Consider the following 12,593-nt stretch of genomic DNA (forward strand, 5'->3'; position numbering starts at 1 on the left):
ACGGCTTTCTTAATGGCCGTGGGGGGAGATGTGAGGAATGCTTACCTTTCTGCCACAGACAGTGGCTGTGCTTAGAATTAAACCTGCAAGGAGAGGGTATTGAACTCTACATGGTGAACCTTCATCCTCTGTCAGTGCAAACCAGAAGGTACATGCGATGCTGTAGTAGCTGGTGTGCAATTGTAAAGTGCCAGGGAGGATTTATCTCCACGAATCGTGCTGTCAGCTGGAAGTCTTTCTGGAGCAACCTTAAGCAGATAAGAATTTATTAACTGGAGCCAGAAGGGACACTGCCACTTAATCCATTATCAGTGGCTTACGTGAGCTTTCTGAGATGCTCTGTATGGATCACCCAACTAGTGGTGTGTGTGTGTGGGGGGGGGGGGGGGACTAATGGCACTTTTGTTTGTCTTGTTCTACCTTTAATTTCCATTTTAATTAAATTCCTACCTGTGCCAAGGCAGCAAGTAGAAATATTCCCTACCTGCAATGTAGCAGAATAGTGAAATCATTTTAGTTTTGAGTAAAGAGTAAGATGCCTTTGTTGTAAAAATCAAGCGACTGCCAGGGACAATATGTGCCTTTTCTGTCTTTTTTTGAAACCAAACTGCCTCAGGTCCTACATTTAAATGCAGAATAAACAAGTCTGATTGGATCTGACAGGTTCCTGTAAAATGGTCTGGAGGCAGAGCAGTGAAAGTACGAATGTCACACAGTGGTGTTACAAATCTGCCATTTAACATTTTTGTAATGTGCATTTTAATTGAAGGTCCCCGGTTCTGCCCTGGCCGCCTGGCTCTGCAAGGGGCACAGAGCGTTGTAATGCGGCCATCACGGAGCACTCTCCCACTGGGTGCCAGGGCTGATAGGCTTCTTGCAGAAGAAGCCACGCTATGGTGATCTGGGGGCTGTGAAGTCAGCTTCCACCTTACGAGCTCATCTCTGCTGTGTAAGGAGACCTCCATGCCAAGTAGATCTGCTTCCCACGTGCACTGAAAGTTTTTATACACTTCCTTTCCTGCTTGTTCTGCTTAAAAATGTTCCTCTTTAGTTGAGCAGGTCTTCTGAAGGCCATGTGATGCTTCTGGTGGTACTGAAGGCGTAACACAGAAATAAAACGTGGAACTCCAGGCTGATTGCTTTAGAGCTGCTTTCAGAGCTGGGCAATGCTTTAGGATGGGATCTGCCCAGCCCTCTATAAAAGGGCTTTGAGTTGCTGTTCAGTAGAAATGGCTGGATGCAAGGTCTTGAGGACCTCTTCCAAAGCACTCGGTCACCCTCAGTGCTGGTGTCACTGTTGTGCCTGCAGGCTTTAATCAGTGAACCATAGGGTGGTTGGGTTGGAAGGGACCTTAAAGCCCACCCAGTTCCAACCCCCTGCCATGGGCTGAGTGCCACCCACCAGGTCAGGGCCCCAGGTGGCCTTGGCAAGCTCCAGGGATAAGAGGCTAGTGTGGAGACAGTGAAAACTAAAGTCAATGGAACAGGAGACATCGGGTGTTCAGATGCCACAGCCCTGATCAGGTGTAAACCTTAAAGTTAACAGCCCATGGCTGGAGGGAGGTCGTCACTTGATGCTATAATGATGAAACTAAAGTGAGACTATTGTCAGCATTCCTGTGAATTCTTCACTTCCCATAATGCAGATGTAGCTGTTTCCTTGGGGTGACAGAAGGTGACCCGTTGTGTACTTTCTTAATGAGCAAAAGATGGTGATTATCTGATAATGATCTCCTTATGATGTAGACTGATAAACTCCAGCAAATATTTGCTCTCTACCCTCCCTGAAGCATCGTTTGTGACTGCCACCAAACAAGGTGTGTGCAGCTGTTTGGTGTAGAATGCAGTGTGGGCTGTGTACCCTCTCTGGGCTGTGGTGCTGCCGTTCCAGGATGCTAGGAATACTTTTTTGCTGGTTTTGGGGCCAGAGGTGAGGTGTGGGACTTCAATTCCACTTCCTGGGCTCTGAGGGGAAGTGACTTTATATCCTCACGTGTCCTCCATGTCCTCAGCTGTAAGGCTTAGCCAGTTCTGTGGACCGCAGATCAATATTACATTGTAGAAGCTAAGAGGCATTACTGTCTCCTCTCTTCAGTCCTCTCCTCCAGCCTGTCAGACAGGTTTGCTGCTCTTTCCTGAGCCTCCTCTTGCCTCAGAAGGCTGCATTCTGTGGTGAGTGACAGCCTGCAGGATTTCTTCCTATCATTTTTCTCATGGGTTAATGCACCTGTGATATTTATGCAAAAGAATGCATGTGCTACAGTCGAGACAGCCCGCGGTAGCCAGAGACGTTCTGCTCAGTGTTGGCTGATTACTCACGGGTTATTCTCTATTATTTGCATGGCAGTGGCATCTGGAGGCTCCCGTGGAGATCTGAGTCATGCTGGGCTGGGTGCTTCTGTGGTCCCTGACAGAAAACTGCTCTGTACGTGCTGTTCAGATAACTCTAACTCATGTGCCTGGGTGATCTCTGCAGGGCACTCTGGGGTTTGTGTCTCTGGAGTACCCTGTGAAGCAGGCTGGTACCCTGGTAGGGCAGTCCTGGCCAGTGGGGATGCCAGTCACGATGATGTGCCTTATGGCCTTATGTAGTTTTTGTTTGCATTTTTGCTCTTGCTGTTCTGAATGCTATATGTCCCATTGACACATAAATAAGTCAGACATTTTTCTCCCTTTGCTGGTATTTTATGAGTCTCTGAAATAAATGCAGAAGATAGCGATCTGCCTGGTGTACGCATTGCAAGAATTACGTGTTGTTGACAGGAAAGAATATTGCAATGCCAACTCAATTTCTTGCACTTGCAAGATAAAAACCAAGTGGGGAGTAACAGGACACGAGCAGCTGATGAACACTGGGGGCTGGAGGTCGGGGTGCAAGCACAGCACTGAGAGAATGTTGGTAGTGATGCCATGGGTTCACCTCAGCTCCTATTGCTGTTGTAATTGATTCTTCCTCCAAGTATTATTTCATTTTAATTCCAGCCATAGGAAGTCAGAAGGTTTGCTGTTCCAGGCTTTGAACGCTGCCTTCAACTTCCTGCCCTTCTGCTTTCATTCTGCCTTGGGTTTTGCATTTCCCTTTGACTGCTGGCATGCCTGGGTTGTAGGCGGAAGGGTTGACCTGGTTCTGGTTCTTAGGTTTATGCGACCTTTTCTAAAGCACTCTGTTCTTTATCTATCTTGCTGAACTTTGATTTATTGCATTTAAACTGCCTAAAATTGCCCAGTGTTCCAAATGCAGCAATTTATTGATGTTGCTTTTCTTTTCAGTTCTGCTTTTCATAACGTACAGGAACCTGTTGGTGAAGCAGGTAATGGTGCAGCTTGTCAGAAACTTCCCAGGAAATCATGTGGTGCTTTGCTAACAACATTTCCCAAGACCTAGGAACCAAAATAGGCTATTGAGCTGAAAATATTAGCCCAAGTCTCAGTAGCAGTTAAAAAGCAAATGTAATATTAGGAATTATAAGGGAACCCAAACAGAAATAGAGGCCATGAGTACATTGTTGTACTCTAGTAATCTAGTTCTGGTTCTTCACCTTTCACCATCTTAAAAAAGATAAATGAGAACCAAAAACAGAAGGGCAACAAGGGTGGATAATCAAAGGTCTTGAATAATTTAATGTAAGGAATGACTGAATAAGCTTGAGCTCTAACTTCTGATAGGGGTGGTAAATGGCAGAGATCTAAAAGTCACGACTGACACACAGAAAAGGGACAGAAGTCCACTCTTCACTGTCTCTTCCAGTACAAGATCCAGGAGGACGTCCAATGGAGTTGGTAGATTCCAACTCCCTTTGAACAGAAAGAGGCTGCAGCCATCTACAGTGGCTGGTAGCTCTCAGAGCTCATTAATAGTAGATGTTATAAGTGCAAAAATGGGTCCAATTTTACAGGAGATTGGAGGAGGTCATGAAAGAGGAGTTCTTTGAAATTTGCTACATACAAAGACCACACATTCACCCTGCTCTTATGGGCTTTCCTAAGACTACCCGTATTCAGCTGATAATGACAATGCTGAGCTGAGAACTCAGAAATTCTCCACACTGGTGACAGGGAGCTGGGCTGTTCAGAGACTGCAGTGATGGCTGGAGGCATACAGCCTGCTCCTGGTGTTGGCCAGCTTCTAGCTGGATACATCCTCTTTGCTGTGAGCATCCCTGCTTGGGTGCTTGTGGAGTGGTTCATCGCCATGGCAGCCTCAGAGTCTCGCACAGAACAGAACATCCAGGCTTTATCTGGGAGACAGTAGGGACTGCCATGAGGTCCACATGCAAACTCCCACTGTGTCTCTCATGGGTGAGGCTGTGCCTCCTGCATCCTGGAGTTTTTAACAATAAAGGTGCTTTTGCGTGGGTTGGCTTTTTTGAGAAAGAGAAAGCAGTTTCTCTTAGCTTACTTTGACACCCCAAGGGATGAGGGGTCTAAGCAGCCCCCACTTTGTTTAGTTTCCAAAAGACTACTGAAATGCTAGATTTTGTGGAGAACGCTGTATCTGGGGAAGGTTTCTAATACAGAGGCTTGGAAGATTTCAGATTTGGCAGCTGTTCTTACCTACTGCTGCTAGGATAATTGCAGGAACCAGCTACTTCTGCATCACTGAAATTGTTGCCCATGGCAAGTACACAAGTACGTGTTGTTATGTTTACGGTATGTAACTTCGCTGTGGTTACTTGTTTCAAGGTGAGGATTCATGTGTTCTCTGACTTAGGCTGCCTTGAAATCTTAGAACAACTGAGGAATGCAGTTCTGAACTGTCCTGAGGAGTGGGGTCTGCAACACCCGTGTTTTGGTAGCACCTCCATGCTGCAGACTCCATCTGTGGCCGATCTGAGATTAACCTGATTGATGGCACCTTGCACACAATCAGCGACAAATCCCAAAGTCATTTCTGAGTTTAATCACAGCACTGTGCAGGTGCTTAGTGCTGTGCTGCAAATTGACAAATCCCAGAGTAGTTTTGGGGACAGGAGCTGAATTTTAAACTGACAGCCTGGCGATGGTTAAAGCTTCTGCTGTGACTGTGACATGTATACACAAACCTAAGCTGCCTCCTAACCTAGCTACATAGGATACTGCTGGCTGTGTAGCTGGGGAGGAAGGTAGGCATGTGGGTCATACTTGAAGGTCTAGGTTGATGCATCTCTGTAGTTAAAATTGAGCCAGGGCAAGTTTTCATCTCCCATCGCTTGTGAGCATCTCTAGCTGGTAAAAGCAAGTTGTATATAAGATTCTAGTTCATATTTGTATAAAATTAGTTATCTGGCCTTCCAGTGACAGGATTAAAATAGGATTGTGCTCTAAAATTACAGAGTAGAGGATGCCATGGTGGCATTGTGTGTACAACACTGTTAGACAGCCTTGGTCCATCTCTTTGAAGCATGGGGAAGGATTCTCAGCTCACTGGCTTAAACCTCAGAGCTATTTTATGCAAAAATCTGAAAAGTAAATGTTAATAGTTCTTAGTCAGCCTCTCAGATAAACTACTGTGCAATTTTTTGTTGGCTTAAAAAACCCAGTGCTTCACACATTGTGTAAACATTTTTTGGAAAGCTAATACTAAGATCTTAGACAAAATAAATTATGAAGTTCTGGCATTTCTTGCAGAGTCTCTCTCTTCTCTTTGTTCCTTCTTATTCAGTATTTGGGTTTCGTGCTGCTAACACTGACACTTCCAGCTGTTCCTGCATGTGTGGGCTTACACACATGTGCACGGGCATAGGCAGGGATTTCCTGCTGCCTGTTCAACTCATCACTTGACTGGTATGGCCAGAACACACACGCTGTCTAGCATTGAGTCTAGAGAAGACTGGCAATTTGCTTGTAATTTTCCAGTTGCATTACAGTCCTTTTGGCAGAGCAGTGGATGGGGAGCTCTGTAACTGTCCAGGGCCAGCTACGGCTGGTGGGACAGGTCTGTGGGCTGGCCATGGGGTGGCTGCAAGCATTCTCTTTCCATTGTAGGTGGAAAGACTTTGCCTTGTTTGTGCTCTCTGTGTTGTGCTCCCTATTGCCTGTCTCATGAAGGGGGATTGGAGGCAACCTATCACGTGTAATTAAAGCTTTATATCTGACTTGGGAAAATACTGCTGCATATTTTTCTAGCCAGACCAGGAGAGTACGATGGGAAGCAGTTTTGGATAATTGAAAAGGTGGCATTTGCTTTCAAACAAAATGCTTTGAAAATCTGTTGGGTGAGAGTGGCAAATGGGTCAGCTTTGGCAGGTTTGGAGCATTTCCATTCATTTTCAAATAGAGGATTCGGAAGAGGTAGGTCCATTTCCCAAAGTTGAGGGAAAGATGGTGCCAACAAGAGCTTTTCTTCTCGGCAACAGTCACACCTGTCCTGAAAAGGCAATTTTTTAGTGGTAGTATAATTGGATTTGGTAAACTGTGTATCTCTATGTAAGAGAGGTCTCAGTGCTTACATCCATTAAATTTTATAACAAATGAGAAGAATTCTTATCCGAAAAACATATTTATAGTCATTGAAAATACTGTATTTGCACAAAGATCTTGCTAAAAGGCAAATAAAGCAAAGCATTTCAGGATAGAATTTTCTAACAGGCCTGCATAAGCGTTTTGGGTTATGCTTTGAGAAGAGGTCTTGTCCTACTGAGGCATGAAGTAAGGAGCCTGGCTTCTGAAGAGACAAGGCTCAGTGAGATGCTGAGCAGAGGTGGAAATTTGGGATCCTTTATCCCAGGGAAATTTATCAGGGGTGCTTTTGAGGTAGTGGTTTCTTACTTGGGGAGCTGATTGAGAGCATGAACAGCTTTATGACCAGCCTCTGTCTGGACATCCCGCTGGCTTCGTTTTACTTGAAAGCTGGAGATCACACCCTGACCCCGTCAGAAGAAACATGATCATGTTATGCTTGATTCATTCTGATTCACATTGACTTCCCATATGTCAACATATGATTTAAATACCCCACTGATCATCTTTTATCCTCTGTTAGGCATAAGCTCTGCTTGATTTCCCTTTAACTGCTACTTGGATGGAGATGTGACTGTTTTGTGCTCTGCTGCTCATCAACACCATCTAATGTAGAGACAGTATTGGACTCTTAACTTGCTGCTGGACAGCTTTGGCAGATAAGCTGAGCAGCAGTAGATCCAGAGCTTGTTTGCTTTCCAGATTACAACTTTTTATCAGAAGTTTGGTTCAAATCTCCTTCTTGAGTGGTATCTGTGCAATTGAGTATTTAATTGTATTAGTATTACTCTGAATTTCTCTTGTTTGAGCAACTGGTGCAATTGCATTTCTAAATATATCTGTAATTATATCTCACAGCATCACTTTATCCATGAGAAATGTTTATCTTTTTTACTTAGCAAGTATTTACTGGGTAGGAAGTAAAGAGATGGTTTCCCACAGAAATACTGACTTCCCTTAGAGGACAGGATGCTAATAACTGTAAAAGTCACAGACAGAATCTGCGTTTTATAGAATCATAAAATCATTAAGATTGAAAAAGCCCTCTAAGATTACCCAGTTCAATCATCAACTCATCGCCTCTTTTCAGGCAGTTGTATGGAGCAATAAGATCTCCCCTGAGCCTCCTCTTCTCCTGACTAAGCAATCCCAGTTCCCTTAGCTACTCCTCGTAATACCTGTGTTCCAGACCCTTCAAACAATTACATCCCTTAACAGATGTATAATTAAAAATAAAGACTAAAAGAACCCAAATCTATGAATACCTTTAATTTTTCAAGTTTTAGAGTTGTGATGCTAAGTAATAGTTACAGACCCAAGAGCTTTACTCATCCACTTGAGACTTAAGGACATGGCTTAGTGGGCAGTATTGGTGGTAGGTAGATGGTTGGACTAGATCATCTTAGGGCTCTTTTCCAACCTGTATGATTCTATGCCCTGTGTTCATTTTGGCAGAAAGTTCTTACCTATGCTGGATGACCAATGGCCTGTATGGACAGTCTGGTGCGTAGTGCATTGCTTTGGGCAATTCTCAGTTCTCAGCTCGGATTGACTGCATTGGTGAACTTAGCAGAGAGGGTAAAAATCTGTTTGGGGTTTCAAGCAGAGACGTCCTGCAGGTGGGACGTGTTGCAATGAATGAGGTGAGCTGTGCTTGCTGTTGTCCATGCTCTGCATTTGGTGGCTGAGCAGATATCGTCGGCCTCCAGCTGTCAGCCCAGCGTGAAACCCAGGAGGAGAAATTACCGAGTGATGGGTGGGAATGGAGATTGAGGGTAAACTCCCAGTTTGGAAATGTTAATGTTACATCCATTATTAATAACCTCACTGCGAAAGGAAAAAAATTGCTGCAAACAGAGCTGTGGCACAGGGAAGTGGCAGGCAAAATTAAAATTTCATTCTTGCCATGGTCTTGCAGTAAAGGTTTTGTGATACACACCCGGCAATGCCACTATAAATAGTCTTGTTATCTAATCCTCCAACTCAGACTATGACAGAAGATTACAAATAGGAAAACAGTGCCGTGTAGCTTTTAGCTATTTTCCCACTGCTTCCCTGGCTTCTGCCAGAGCTTTATTGCTGTGCCCCTTGTAATTCAGATGGAGACAACATTATTCACGAGTACAGCATGTCACTAGCAGGAGGAGAGTTCAGATAAAACCCAGAAGATTTATGACATAGTTTAGATAAGGCCACGTAGGAACTGGGAGGAGGGAAGCAGCAAGTTGGAGCCCAGCAGTGTTTCTCAGGGTGTGGTGAGAACATCCTCATGCCAGTTCTGCTGGCTCACATACAGAGCGTTATGAAGATGGAGGTGCAGGTGGAAGGGATGTCACATCCTCTCCTTCCCTCTCCCTGCCCCACTGGGGATGCAAATGCTCAGTTCTGACCCTTCCTTGGAGCTCTACATTGCCTGTATCGAGGTACCTGTAGGCAGTGAGGAGAGCTGAGTCCTGGTAAAGGGTTAAAAATGCTCTTTTGCAGCCTTAGTACAAGGACAGAAATGACCCTTTCCCACAGAGGACTGCTTCCTCAACCTTTGTTAAGTAATGCAACCTTGCTGTGGCCATGGGAAGAGGTGGGAGGGAGTATGGCTGTTGTAAAACCTTAGCCCCATGAGACTCAGACCATCCTCTTTTTTCCTGTGTCCTAAGATAGACTGATGTCTAGGAAGCTAAAGTGGTTCATTTATATTTTGCACAACTGAGTGGCAGGAAGACTGCGTTCATCTGTTCTTACATGCATCAGTTCCTACAGAGTCCATGTCATCCAGTTTTGCCTCCCAGAGAGATGCTGGGACTCGAGGACTTCCCTTGCACCCCCAGCCCATGGAGGCAGCCAGCAGGTGTTCTTCTCCACATCCCTGGCTCACAGCACCCCCAGCATCCTGCTGAGCCGAGGCAATCACATTCAGCTCTGCTGACTCACTGCCTCTTGCAGCCCTCTGAAAAGCATCCTTAAATAGTGCTGAAAACAAATGAGCCAGAGGGCGTTCCTGACTCTGCCTGGTTCAACTGAGACCCAATGTTGGTTGCAAATTATTTCAGTTTTTCCAACCCCTCACCCCATATTCTGGCATTTCAGCTTAAATTCCCAGGCATAAGCAATCAGAAGTTCTGGATCAGAAGCTTCCTGGGCATGGGCACTCTCAAGCTGTTCATCAGGAAGGAGAATTACCTTCTCGTGATTAGATTCTGCAAGCAGATCAAATTTGCTGCTGGAACAGAGGTTTTATATATAGTAAAATTCTCCCAGGTGTGCTTTTAGTAGTGCTTCTGGGTGCTAAGGATTGATTAACAAGAGGCACCCAAACCGTATTATGGCTGAGGCAGAGCAGTGTACTTCTGCTCTGATCCAGGGAGCTGATTGAATTCAGTGACAGATGCCAAGTATTTATGTCCTTGCCTGAGTTTATCTGTTAAATTAGAAAGTGTTAAAAGCTCGAGTTATTTCGGGAATAAATGCATTAAATAGTGATAGAGAGCTCCAGATAGGTATCGGTGGGATGGTATTTTATTTTTATGGATGCTTGTCCAAATGTATTACTCAGAACATCAGAATAGAAAGCTGCAAGGATAACAAATTGCACTAGATTTACACCAGAATACTTGAGTTGAGTTCGGAGAGCCCAGTGTCTTTCTTTGTGACATTGCTTGGAATCATGAATAATGCAATTATATAGTCATAAAATCACTGAAGTTGGAAAAGACCTCTAAGATCACACAGTCCAATCATCCTCCTACTACGAAAAGTAAGTTATATTTATTGTACGTGCACAATTGCACATATTAGTAAGCAATTGTAATTTTTGCTGTAAGGTTCCTGGCGGTTGAAATAAGGGGAGAATTATTTTAAGTATGTTATTTAGCATGTTGATAAATGTCCAAACTCTAGAGAAACTGTTATTTGCCTTGAAAACCACTGCAAACACATCTTCTGGTTCCTTTTGCTCATTCTCCCTCCAACCAGTGATCTTTCTCCGTTTGATTTATTCTGTTGTGTTGACAGTAGTGTGGGTTTTTTTTTTGTTTTATTCTGTAACTTCACCTAAAATAGATTCTGACCTTTTAATTTTGTTTATAGCTTGCATATAATTCTTTATAGTTTCAAATTCTTTTTATTTTATTATCACCTCCTTAATAAGTATCTTACCCTTTTTTTTTAAACTCTTTTACCATTATCTAGCCTTTCCAACTTCCCATGGGCCACCTTGAAACCCTTGAATCATACAATCATTCAGGTTGGAAATAACCTCTATGATCATCTAATCCAACCATCCACCTACTGCCAATATTGCCCATTAAACCATAAATGGTGACAATTTACAGCTGACCCAAGACTCAGGGTGAGGCTGAACATCCGACCCATAAACTCCAGGCGAGTTGTCCCATTTCCAGTGCCTCTAAGCCATCTTGTGCCTCAGATATTAATACGTATCTGCTCCTTACAGATTGCCTTCTGCTATGCTCCATCAAATAACGCAACGCTGTAATTATTTGTGACAGTGAAAATCTCCAAAAGCATTCCAATAAAAGCCAAAGCATGTCCTGTGTGGGAAGGTTATAATACGAAGATGGCTTGCTTTGCCTGCAGGTCACAGTGACACACAAGGCAGAAATACCCATACAAGATGAGCCCTAGATGTGCTGGATTTAAGGGGGATCTCCGTCGCTGCTGCTACGGGACTATTTTCAGGTGCTTGGCTGAGTGAATGACCCAAATATGGTTTAAGCCTATGACTATTTGATTTTCATAGCAATGCAAATACACTGGGTGAAGGCTAGGAGCTCTGCATCTAATTTAGCAGTGTTGCTTTAGCAACATCGTGCAGGATGCAAATAGTCTCCTTGGTAACACTTCCTAAGTGGCATTAGATAAGCGCTGGTTACAAACACGGAAGCAGATCAGAAGGAGAGACACGCTCTTGTCCTTTGTCCTGTACCTTTTTATAGCCCCAGACATCACGATTAGTGGTGCTTCTGGGCTGGGATCACGTACAGGAGCTGCCTCAAAAGCAGATTTGGGTTCCTTTGTTGAGTTTTGAAGACCTTTTCCTGGGAAGCAGCAGCACCGTAGGGTCTGAAGGTGACAAATGGGGTTATTTAGTGCTCAGAGACAGGGCAGTTGCTTCTGCTGTTGGCAGTGTCATATAGAAAGAGCCATGAATAGAGGCAGCTTTTCCAGCTCTCATAATTGATTTTTTTTTTCTTGGTTGTTTTTCCCCTGGAGAGCAACTGCAGGGCTTGCATGAGAATCCCAGCTTTTGTTTAACCCCCATCCCTCCAATTCTCTGTACTTCTCTTTTACATACAAAAGCTGCAAGGTATAAAATAAATATGATCTAACGGCTCAAAAATCAGAAAGCACACAAAAGATCTGCCAATGCTTTTGTTCTACACTGATCTTTGTTTTAATTCCACTGGCTGATGTCTGAGAATCTCGTCCAAGGAATATGAATGCATGGTAATGTCAGCTGGAGCACATGAAAGATGGTGGTGAATGGTGCCAAGTCCATGAGGGCATCAGAAGATTCTGGTTAGGGATGGGAGCTTGTAGCAGCAGATGGTTTTATTTTATCATGAGCTTGTCCTCCTTCAGCAGAGGCAGACATTTGGTGGACTTCTGCACTTTTTTTTTTCTTTTTTGAAAGAGACATACTATTTAGCAGTCTGTTGTGGTAGGAGAAGGGGAAATGGTTTCAAATTAAAACAGGGGAGATTTGGATTTGATATAAGGAAGAAGGTTTTACAGTAAGAGTGATGAGGCACTGGCACAGGTTGCCCGGAGAGGTGGTGGCTGCCCTGACCCTGGAGACACCCAAGGTCAGGATGGAGGAGGCTCTGAGCACCTGATGGAGCTGTAGGTGTCCATGTTCACTGTAGGGGAGTTGAACCAGGTGGCCTTTAAGGGTCTCTTCCCTTAAAGAACTCAGATGTTTCAATGTTCTACGAAAGCTAATCCAGAGCCTTGCAACTAAGCACATCCAGAACTGTGACCTCTGGGTCCATGCACAAACCCAGGGACTTGAGACCAGCCAGTCCAAGGTCCCTTCTTCATGCTGACAGCGTACAACACCTTGCAACTTAGATACATGTCAACAGGCTGACTGCAATTTTTCCTCTTCTGATGTAAAAGAGAATTCAAATGTCAATAGC

At 44.2% G+C, this 12,593-nt stretch overlaps 1 protein-coding gene across 2 annotated transcripts in view; it reads left to right on the forward strand.

Annotated features, from left to right (window-relative positions):
* Window positions 1-12,593, forward strand: part of NEURL1 (neuralized E3 ubiquitin protein ligase 1) — a 134,389-nt gene that overhangs the window by 1,218 nt on the left and 120,578 nt on the right. The gene's annotated exons all lie outside the window — the stretch shown is intronic.

This window comes from Gallus gallus, chromosome 6, assembly GCF_016699485.2.
Source record: "Gallus gallus isolate bGalGal1 chromosome 6, bGalGal1.mat.broiler.GRCg7b, whole genome shotgun sequence".
NCBI classification, from domain to species: domain Eukaryota; kingdom Metazoa; phylum Chordata; class Aves; order Galliformes; family Phasianidae; genus Gallus; species Gallus gallus.